At 49.3% G+C, this 11623-nt stretch overlaps 1 long non-coding RNA gene across 1 annotated transcript; it reads right to left on the bottom strand.

Moving 5' to 3' along the window:
- Positions 1-1647: 1647 nt before the first annotated feature.
- On the bottom strand, positions 1648-10695 carry LOC128076025 (uncharacterized). The gene is made up of 5 exons (XR_008204219.1): positions 10632-10695; positions 9165-9298; positions 5987-6043; positions 3279-3378; positions 1648-1727 (listed from the first exon to the last, which is right to left on the bottom strand). It is a non-coding gene; the product is annotated as an uncharacterized LOC128076025 (long non-coding RNA).
- Between the last annotated feature and the right edge of the window lie 928 nt (positions 10696-11623).

The raw sequence follows: 11623 nt of genomic DNA, 5'->3' as shown, positions 1-11623 counted from the left end.
TTATGCTTCAGCTGCTACCTTGAGACTGGCACAGAAACCAACTTGCCGTTCACTCCGCACAGCTCCTGGGATCTGTGTGGCACACTTTCTGCTTGGGTACATTCACTTCTGGAGGCCATTAGGCAGGGTAATTTCACCAGTTCCTGAGCAAATGCCTGCAGGGGTCTTTGCAAAGCCAGTTCAGCACAGCTGAAATATGGAAGAAATGTTCATTTGAATCCTAAAGAGAGATGTAATGACTGCTTTATAGTAAAGCACATTAAAATCAGCCCCATTTTGGCTGATCGAGGCACACCATCAGCACTCTCCAAGAAGAAGAAATATTTCTGATCCAGCAAGTGAGCTTAACACCTTTATGGAAGAGTTTTCATCAACTGACAACACCCAGCTTGCAAAGAATTAGCTCACAGCACCATTCAGGCCCAGATTTAAAGAAACAAGTGCATTTAATCTATGCTTTTTCTTTCATTTTTTCCCCTTTTTTTTCCTCTGGAACAGTACTTGGAGTTTGCTGGGCCCTGCTATGCTTAGATGCCATCTGGATGAACACATCAGCTGAGGTTTGCCCTGCCAATTTGCTCTGCTGATGGCAACCTGTTTGTGCGCTGGTGCGTTGATGCCTGGGGTGCTGTGTCCTGACCAGGAGTGAAATGAAAATGGGGAGGAGAAGACATTCTTTACCGGAGCCAAATGAGAAACTCAAGCAAATCACTGTGGGTTCACTGGCAATTTACAAACACAGGAGAAACAGTGGTGGGATATTTGTAATAGCATACAGAAGGATGGAGGAGGTACAGGAGACAGACTGCAACTCACCTCCTTCACACCTGCTCCATTGCACAGCCACAAAGACATCCTTCCTCTTGCCCCATCTCTCATCTTAAACCACAGCTTTGTCACCTGTGTCAAAAAATACATTAGAGGGAAAGAGGTAGCAGACAAGGTGATAGAAACTGTTTTTTCAACAAGAAAACTTGTGAACGTACAATGCACACTGTGTTCTGTTAGAGTCTGGGGACCTGAGGGCATTAATTACAAGCTAGGTAGACAGAGTTTCCACCAGAAACATGCAGAAGATGTTTGTAGAGTGGATCAGTGCTATACGATATACATCAGTAAGGGAAAGGAAAATATACATCAGTAAGGTCAGTCCTCCCCATTGCTGCTGGATGGGGACAAAGCCTCATCCTTGGCAGCTGTGAGCACTTGCCTGTACTCATCTGTGTGTGCACTCCTGTGTATGGGATGGCACAGAGACATAAAGCTAGCAATAAATTATATATTATCAAACACTTGCCCTGAAACACGCTTGTGCTCATGCAAAACATATGCCAGAAGGAAGCCAACACCAAGAAATAAGCCTCCTTTGGCAGCAGTATGGAATGTGGGTCTGGCTCCTGCAGGCTCTCCCCAGCACAGGGTGACCACCCCCAGATAGAGCACCCCTTGTGTACCATCATCACGGCAAAGAAGAGCTGGACTGAACATCCCTGCAGATGAATTTGTTCCACCAAAGCAAACCCAATATGTGCGTTTCAACTAGTCCCCTCCAGAAGGGTGGTTCCTTTGCTGCCTGCCCCAGACTGATCCCAAGCAAGCTTCAACACGTACCAGAAAGCAGTCAAGCAAAGGAGGATCTGGACCCTGGCTCTCACGTCCTCTCCCAGGTACCAGCACTGCACCACTATCATCCCATGTCTCAAAGTCCCAGCGTGGAGAGGCTGCGACTAGGAAGAAGGAGAATTCAGCTTCAATTTGCAGCTTCAAGGACAGTGATGTGGCAGATTTCCCTTTAGTGACTCCCACCTGGTGTCCCTTGATTAAGGGAGATGGGCTACCCGATCTACTGGGTTTTTAATCTCTGGCACCAACAAGCTTCTGATACTGCTTGCACTATTTTTGTCTCATTTTTAACCAACCAGAGCCCTCAAGTTGTTTCTCATATCAAACTCTCCCAGTCAATCTGATTTTCAGAAAACATAGCATGTCTGGGGAGAAACCTTTAAAAAATAGAGCACATTCTCCATTTGCATCTGAATGCTGAAAAACCCCATTGCTCCTCTATGATACATCGTATCAGTGCCACCCCTGCCATGAAATATTCATGGCCATTTATTATGATGTTCTCTGTTATCCATGTAGAACCCTCTGACGATCAGTGTCTCTATTTGCCCAGCCTCCAGCCTGGATCCGTGCTCCCGTCCCTCCTCCAGCACTGGCGGGGTTTGCATTCATCCCCATCCCAGTCAGCATTTGGGCCAGCACCGCTGCGCTCCAGGGACTCGGTGCATCCTGCTTCCCACTCCATGGCGTCAGCAGGGACTGGCAGGGCAACCAGGACACACTCTGCCTGCTTTAAGTTGCAGGAAAGGAATGAAGTTAAAGCCAAGATCGACTTCCTGAGCCCAGTGTGATGGCGCATAGACGGTATGTGACGCAGAGTGGGCCTTTAGAGCTGGCCATATAACAGTCCCATCCTGCAGACCTTTTATTTCTTCTGCAGGAGCTTGCTAGACCTGCCTGTTACGTACAGAGGGGAGTAAAAAAGATCTACGAGGACACTGAGCTCTGCTTTCATAGAGGCTGCAAAGCTGAATCTCATTGAGGTGACCTTGATACAACCTCTTGTTTCAACACAGCAAACAGTTCTGCACCGAACAAACTGCTGCAAGAGGATTCGGGCTCCTCGCTTGCCAATATCTTGGCACTGCTTTTCCCCAGAGCAGTGCCTTCCATCAGTCTCGGAAAAATAAATAAATCTACTTTCCACATCATTTCATCTTCTGATAACAGTAATGAACTCAGTCCAAGGCATTACTGGGAATTAATGACTGGCTGCCTCCTGACTCACCAGCTCTTCCCAGGCTACCATAAATTCCCAGGAACCCTCATGAGCCACGCACCAAGCTGAAAATAAAGCAATTGTGCAAAGCCTTGGGACAGATATACAACACGCTGCCCCATGGGAGGCTCGGGAACTGAGATGGGCTCAGAGGTGCCCACCGGCAGCAATGCCAGAGCTGCCTGAGCTGCATCACTTCTGCAAAATAAGTTGAAAACAGCAGACGTCACCCTCAGAGAGCTGCTCCTCTGGATAATTAAACTCACGTTGCATGTATACCTTTAACCTTTCTTCTGGCTAACTCTCCAGTCTCACCGCGCTCTTGTCTAAGAGATTAAAGATCTCCCAGAAGCCCCCCCTGGATGTAGGTAATTCTGGACCATTATCACATCACCTCTAACCCACTCTTAATAAACTAAAAGAAGATGCTCATTACCGAAGCCAAGCCGGCAGCTCATACCTGCTTGGCAATTAGCAAGCAGGGCACCTCCCACACACAGGGCTGCTCAGGTCTGTCCCTCCAGCTCACACTGCTTCTGTGGGGAGAAGAAGAGTTAACAGCATTGGCACATTCACACAGTTATTGGAATATCTCGATTTCTTGCTCTTGCAGTTGCAAATGTAAATTTGGATGTAACCAGCTCCAGTAATTAGATTTAATGACTAAAGAGCATTTTGAGATGGTGCAATTCATGAAGTTCTCCATCAGAAAGGATGGATTAGATTTGTTTCTTTTTTTTTTGAAAAAATATGAATTTCTGTCATCATCTAAGCACTGAACATGTTATCTTAGCTGTTAGTCTCAAGAAATTTAACAGAATTAGCACACGATTGTTAGCACTTATTAAGTGCAGCCCATGCGCAGATTTTTATGCACCAGAGCATTCAGTTGACAGAAGAGACAAAGAGGGGTATGGCTGATATTGGAATACATTTTAATTTGGGGAAAATATAGCTGCTACATTAAACCAAGAGGCTGAGCAGTTCCACGCCAGCCCGTAGCTACATTCATTTCCCGTTGGGTCTCAATTTAGCTGGAGTCACGCATCCAAACGACCCAGGCTCCAAGGACAATCACTGTAACGTACAGCCCAGCACAGGAAGGAGATTCGTCTCATGATGGATTATCCCCAGGCACGAGCAGCACGATGCTGCAGGTGCTTTAAGAAGACGAGCTCTGAAAACCAATCCTGCACTACAGATTTGTCCTTCTCCCCCCACAGGCACTGACCCTGTCCTTGGGCAGCTTGGGGCAGAGGGGGAAGTCGAGGTCCTGGGGCAGCGGTAATTAGGAGCACCCAGGCCCCTTAGGGAGCTGGATGACAGTGCTGCAGAGGCACCCCTGTCTGCCTGTCCAGGAGTTGTGTCCCTCCAGGTCTTTAATTAAGGCAGTCTGGGCTTCTCGAGCGATGGAGTGTGAAAGCAGCACCTCATAAAAACGTCCCAGCCCCAATAACACTTCTAAATCAGTTTCTTGGGACGCAGCTGCAGTACGCCACATGGAGAAGCCATGGCAGCAAGGGGAAGGTTTTACGGGCTCTTAATTATGAGGTCTGGCACAAGTCTCTGGAGGTGGTACTCTGGAAAGCAGTGGGGAGGAGAGCTCAGCACCATGCCAGCTCTCGTAACAGCTCCCACACCTCCCCAGCTGCAGAGGGAGAGGAAAGGGCAGAGGCTTTAGGTCACCAGCAAACGGGGGAGCTGGAGAGAAGCAACCAGCTCATGGCAGGGGTTGGGGCTGGATGGACTCTAAGGTTCCTTCCGACCCAACCATTCTGTGATTCTGTGAAGTGAACAAATCCCCAGACAGGGAACCTCACGATTAAGGGCTGTTTAACCCAGCTGAATCCCTGCCTGCAAGATCAAAGGCTGCAGCTGGAAGGCTGGATGCGTTCAGAAAGACATGGTTAATTGTGAGAGCAATTAGCCTCTGCAAGAATTGGATTCGCCGTGCCTGGAAGTGTTTAAGTCTCAGTGGAGATCCTTCTGAAAGATACGCTTGTGTTTGGCTGGGATGGATGAGCTTGATACAGGAGCAGCCCACTTTATGCAAGAAGTCAGAAGAGATGAACAGAATGGTCCTTTGAGCCAGAAAATCTCTAAAATCTATGAAACTATTAATAGAGAGTGAGACATTTCCAGTGGGTTTGACAGCTAGATGACAAATCTGTGTTAAATTCCACAGGATCCAAAGAAACTCTGCTTGGCCTCATTTTCCAATATTCTCCAAGGGGTTTCCCAACAGGGGAATTTTAGTTTTCTTTTTTTAAACTTTAAAATGATATTCCAAACTGGAAAACTTCTCCACCTCCACTCCCCTTACCTTCCTCTGCTCCTCCATCTCCTCCTGCATCTCAGCAAGTACCCACGTGTCCCCACGTGTGGGTGAAGAAAACACAAGCTGTGCTGCCCACCAGCCCTGGAGCCAGCTCCCCACGGCAGCCCCCAGTGCACAGCCCCCTTCAGTTCCACACTGAACTCTGCTCACCTCTGCGGCTTCTGCAAGCCACCATCACACCTCATTGCCAAGTTACTCAAACCGGACTGGAGAAGGAGCTCACTTGCACACTCCCACCACAGAGCAACCTCAGAGCCACGATACGATCCCGTGGGTATGTCCCATTGCACCCAGAATAGCTCAGTTTATCAGTGCTTTCCTATCAGTATTGCTCTTTCAGCTCTGTCGTGAAGCTTTATCCTCCCAAATTCAGCCTGGCACAGCAGCTCTCGGTATCCTCTGCTGGGGACATGCTTTCGTACTGCCTCGCTGCCTGCTCTCTCATCTCCCTCAAACAGAACAAGCGGTCACAAGGCTCATTACATGATGCAAGTGATTAAGAATTAATAACTTCTTCTAAGGCCAATCATTTCAGCTGAGACCGCTATGAGTTTATTATTTTATATGTATGTTTTGAGAAATATGACATAATTGAAAATGTAGTATTACTCCCAATTGTTCATCATTTTCCACTGAACTTACACACATGCCACCACACACAAAAACCTCACTCAAGCAAGCTGCATCCTCACTCCCAAGCCTTCATTTGTCATGCTTGCTTTAACTCTTCAGGGAACTCTGAGTTACGAGTTCGTACAGTGCCAAGATAACAGGCAAAAAGCAAACAGAGATGAGAATAGCAATACCTTATTTGCTGGCAAGATTACAGTCGTGTGAGATCACATCTGTTCCTTCAGCAAGACCTGGGTGGAAAAAGCAGATTTAATCCTAATAGCTACCTTTTACCAACTAAAGGAAGGCTGTAAGTAAGAAGGGGACAGACTCTTTAGCGGGGAGGGAAAACGGTTTCAAACTAAAAGAGATTTAGACTTGTTATAAAGGAAAAAGCTTTTACAATCAAGGTGGTGAGGCACTGGCACAGGTTGTCCAGAGAGGTGGTGGTGCCCCATCCCTGGAGAAAAACCAAGGTCAGGCTGGATGGGGCTCTGAGCACCTGATGGAGCTGTAGGTGCCCCTGCTCGTTGCAGGGGGGTTGGAGTGATGGCCTTTAAGGGTCACTTCCAACTCAAACAATTCTATGAATCATAACAGCACTAACAATGAGAGTAGACCTAAAATGTAACCAGATGAAGAAATAAACCAGATGAAGAAATAAACCAGATGAAGAAATACATAAGCGTCCAAATTACTCAAAGAGGAGCAACTTGCAGAAGGATCCCCAGCTTCTTTCTCTTGGACATTTCTTTTGAAGATGACACTCTTCCTTCTCTCAGAAGGAACTTCCCTTGTGAGCATCCTCCATGCACCACTCTGTGTCACACGACGGGGCTGATGGGAAGGGATTCTCTGTGGCAGAGAGCTGGATTTCAGACACAGCCAGAGAGGATGCATTCTGGAGCCAGAAGATCAGTGAGATGTGGGGAGATCCCCCAGCACAACAACAAGGCTCGAGGTTCTCGGATGTCAGATCACTGCTGGGAGAGCTCTCAGCACCTGTTACTCTCTATTCACAACCATCCTCATGATGGAACAAAGCCTTCAGGAGCAGAGGACCTTTGGCAGCTCCACTTGCAGGTTGCGGTTGGCACATACACGTGGCTGTGCCGGATGCCTAGGACACAAAAAGAGTAAACACCACAAAGCTGTCTCCCTGCGTGCCACAGAACAGCTCTATCAGCCAGGTCTGCTCTGCCCTGGCCCTGGAGCTGCTTTGCAGTGCCCCAGGTGCTGCAGCATTAAATCACTTTGCAAAGGCAGAGCTGTGCCTGGAAGTGTAAACAGGACCTGAGGGACGTGACAGCAGGAGGAAAGAGTTGGTTAGTGCCTAAGCCTGCAGCACCCTGTGTCCAAATGCCAGAAGCTTCTGCAGCACTTTGCTGACCACAGTTCCTCCGAGCACTGGGTGGTGCAAGATTAGCATGTAAGGATTATAAATGTGATAGAAAGGTACTCAAATGGCCAGCCCCAGCAGCTCTGGTGCAGGTCTCTGGGCAGAGCTGGAGCTCCAGGACACAGAGCTCATGCCCACATGAGCTCATCACTTATCTCTCTGCTAAACTTCTTTCTCTGTACTGCAGAGGTAGCACAGGGCAAATGTCGAGTCCTGAGGCACGTCATGGAGCAGTCCAAGGCAGGAGAGGGTTGGGACAGAGCTCCTGCCTTCAGAAGTCCCTCAGCTCGGCCGAGCAGCCCTCGTTCCCTCGGCTCTTTGCGTTCAGTACCTTCTATGCGCACTCACCACCCAGAGGGTCGGCCTGTCACTCTCCATCTCCTCTCCCTCCCAAACACTCCATTACGCAGATGGAAAACCGCGGAGCTGCCAGGCATTCTCCCCTTGCCTACAACCAAGCCAGCAGTGCTGCCCTCTGGGGGCCTCGCCTTCCTCCTGCAGGAGATGGGTTTTGGCAGCACGGGGAGTTTCTCTCTCTTCCTTCGCAGGATCCATTTGTGCCCCGAGGAAGAGCAGAGAGGAGATGCCCACCAAATCCACACCCACATGCAGCTCCCCTGGTCCCAGCATCTCCTGTAGGATGCAGTAATGCCATTCCCATGCCCTAAGAAAGACAAACACCCTTGTTCTTCCTCTGAAAAGCTGAAGTAGCCCAACAGACAGCAGCCATACCTCTGGCTTTGCCCATGAGGAGCTGTCTGATATTCACAGAGCTGCTCTTAGGCAGCAAAGCTTTTTTTTTATTCTTTTTCCTTCCCCCTCCTTCCTACTCGTGCCTACTCTTGGTTCCCAAGCACTGAGCACAACCAAATGTCTGCAGGGGGGGCCAGGCTGCAGCTGGTACAAATCAACACAGCCATGCTGATTCAGAGTGACCGAGCATCTGATACGAATCCTCCTGCATCAACAACACATTCTTGGTGACTACTGGCACTGCAGAAGAGGAAACTGCACAGAAAGACCCTTCCGTCACATTCGATCCCTCATCCCTCCCCACACAGCACAAGCCCTGGAGCCCAGCAGCCAGCCTTGCCCACCAATCCCAGCCAACTCAAGGGCTGACTGAACCCTGGGAAAGGCAGAAGCACAGCACCCTGTTTCAAAGACATCAAGGCATTTGGGAGCCTGAGCTCGCAAGGAAAATGCGTAAAAGCTCCTGTGTGCCAGGAGATTCATGTAAATCAGGGCATCCCCAGGCAGATCCTCCTTGTCCTTCTTCTCCTGCAGCGGTGGAGAGGGGTGGTGGAGGTCAGGCCTTTGAAGCCAGAGGACAGTAAATCCATGTGGCACTCACTCTATTGTCTGAAGATTCATGGCTTTGTTCCCTGAAGGTCAGCTCCATCTGTTCTATTCAATTAAGGATAATCTATGACTTTTCCCTCTGCACCCTCCCTGGCCGTATGCTCCTTGTCAGCAGGAGACCATTGGTCAAAGAGAAGCCAGAAATGCTCAGTGTCCCAGAGAGAGGCAGGGAGAAGAGCAGGATGAGGCAGAGAGCTCTTCATCTCACAGTGGGCTCCCAAGTATCCTGCTTCCCTAAAAGGCTGAGGCAGAGAGAACAGTCTCCAGAGTGATGTAAATGCCCAGAAACCATCTGTAACTTGGGACAGCAGAGAACCCTTCTGCTCCCACAGCACTGCTCACACAGGTATCTATCCAGCACCCAAGCCTCTTTGCTCTCTCCATTATTATAGTATCATTTAGATTGGAAAGCACCACTAGATCACAACATCCAACCATCACCCCATCTCCACTAAACCATGTCCACAAATACCATATCCAGATGTCTCTTGAACACCTCCAAGGGACAGTGACTCTACCACCTCCCTGAACAGCCTGTTTCAATATCCCTCCAAGAAGGGCTTTTTCCTAGTAACCAACCTGAACCTCCCCTGGTGCAACAAAGCCATTACCTCTGGTCCTTGGATCCAGTGCTACCAAATAGGAGAGGTGGTTACCTGGGCCATGCCTCCACATGGTACCCCTCGTGGGCTGCCTTACGTAGGGCAGAAACTAGAATCCAGGTCACATTTTCCCTCCACGTTTTCTACGGGACAAAAAGAAAGAGAAAGTAGAAGAATGTTTAGTCTTCCTATTTGTCCTCATTTGCTTTGCTAGCTAGCTTTGTTTGTCTGCTTTGTTTTTGAGCAGCCCTCAAGGCTGTGATTTGGAGAGAGGGTTTCATCAAGCAAAAGAAGGTACAGAGATGAGTTAATGAGAACGATTATTCAGTGACAGCTGCTGCCGTTCACCTCCTAACAAGCGTAAGGCAGTGCCTTGCTAAAACAAGGCTTCCTCTGGTGATTATGTGCAGGGGGATTAACTTTGAAAACTTTGCTCAAGACCTGCAGTGATGTTATTGGAAATCCACTCAATGAGCAGACAAGCACAGGGGAAGCGGACCGTGTTTGAAGTGCGCCTGCTGTGAGCAGGCACAGCCTGGGGATGGATTGCGGGCACAGCAGAGGTGCACAGTTCCCTTCTCTGCCACCCCAGGATGTACAGCTGAGGGTATGACCCACCTGGGGCTCAGCAAGGCACAGTCTATCTGCAAAAGAATTTTCTCCCCCGCGTGCCGCAGCCCACAAATCAAGCCCTCCATCTCCTGCCCAGACACCCCACGGCTGGGCTGCGAGCTCCTGCAATGAATGCTGGCTGTTCCTCACTGCCATCTCCCCCACAACTACAGTCAGCTCCAATAATGATTATATCTGCATCCATGCCTGAGAACAGCTCTTCCTCAGCTCTTCCACATGGGGATGAGATGCCTAAGCTTGGCACATAGCGCCTGCCATTTAACATCCCCATCAAGCCACAGGGAAACCAAATGGAGCAGAAAACTGGCCCAGGAGCTGTGCTTTCCTTCCAAACTGGCACCCACTGAACACAGGACCCCTCTCCATTCTCACTTTGGCAGCCCAAGCAGCTCCATGCCCAGATTGGCACTGGCAAGAAGCAGTGCCCAGCGTGGTGCTTTCACCTGTGCTGCTGCTGCTGCTGCAGCATCACACACACACAGAAACCCCAGCTCCTGGGGACTTAGCCCTGCAGCATCACCCCCAGGCTCAGCTGCCTCCAGACCCAGCATCGCAGCCCTGCTACAAGCTCAGACAGATGGTGAGCAAGCCCCACTCCATCTCCTGTGGCTGTTTGGCCATTACAGAGAGCTGCACTCAAATTTGTCTGGCAGGTATCCATACCCCACATGCAAACATTTTGGCAGGGAGAAGCCACAAGCTGAGTAGGTGAGACTGCGCTCCTCATCAGAGCGGGAAGGCAGGTCTTCCCACCACAGCTCCTGGGAGATCTTCTCCTGGAAGCACCAACCTCTCCCTCCACTGGCTCAGTTGCATTTCAGACATTGGTATCCACAGACTCACCACCAGTCCTGACCCTGCTCCATGGGCAGAAATCCCAAAGCAGTGGCTACGGAGTGACTTCCTCCTATGAATCCCTTCTCCTTAACTCTCAGCTGTCCCACCTCCCCTACTATCCGCTCTGTTTCCTCCTGATGATCAGGCAGCAGCTGCAATACATCAACCCTTTCACCAACACTGATTTTCTACTCTTAGAAGACCTGCAGGGGTCCTACTGCCACCTCTGCAAACCAAAAGCATATATTTCTCTTATGCAAAGCAGGGGGCTGGAGCTTGATGATCTGCAAGGTCCCTTCCAATCTAAGCTGTTCAATGATTTCACAATTCTTTGAATAGTGCAGCAGTCCTCATGGCAGTAAAACTCCCACCACTGGTCTGCACCGTTCTGCTTCCAGAGAAAAGGAAGGAGCAGGGTTTTTAAGCTCCCATGGGATGAGAAAACCATTGTGGGCTCCTCCACACACTCAAATCACATCGTTCACACATTTAGGGCCAGAGGGCTGCCAAAAGCAGTGTTCTTAACATGAAATAAGAAGCCTTGACAAATATTTAATTGCATCTCTGCTCACAGGCAATTAGAGGAGTAGGACATAAGGTCTGGTTTTATGTGATGTTTTCTTTTCATTCTTTCTTTCTTTTTCCAGTTTGTAGCTCTTGTACCACAGAAATGTGTCTTGCATTGTAAAGAAGTAGAGGAAGAGCCCTCATAGCATAAGGAGTCTGATCAATACTACTGGGTAGCCAGAGCCAAAAACATGACATAAATGAGCTGGGAATTGGAAGAAAGCAGCAGATATCATTCAAAACCCCAGGGCTGATGAAGCATGAGCTGTGCCTTGCCTTGATGAGCAGCCCTGGTGCAATGGGACTTGTGAGATTGGAGCTTGGAGGGGAGAGCTCATGGGCATCGGTCATATGGGGTGGGTGGAGGTGCAGTGGGAAACTGCATGAGCACTGGCAGGGAAAATTGCATAGCAAGTGCTTTTGCTCCTGCA

Source organism: Tympanuchus pallidicinctus, unplaced genomic scaffold (assembly GCF_026119805.1).
Source record: "Tympanuchus pallidicinctus isolate F22 unplaced genomic scaffold, pur_lepc_1.0 scaffold13, whole genome shotgun sequence".
In the NCBI taxonomy this organism is placed as follows: domain Eukaryota; kingdom Metazoa; phylum Chordata; class Aves; order Galliformes; family Phasianidae; genus Tympanuchus; species Tympanuchus pallidicinctus.
This window is presented reverse-complemented; position numbering and strand designations above follow the sequence as displayed.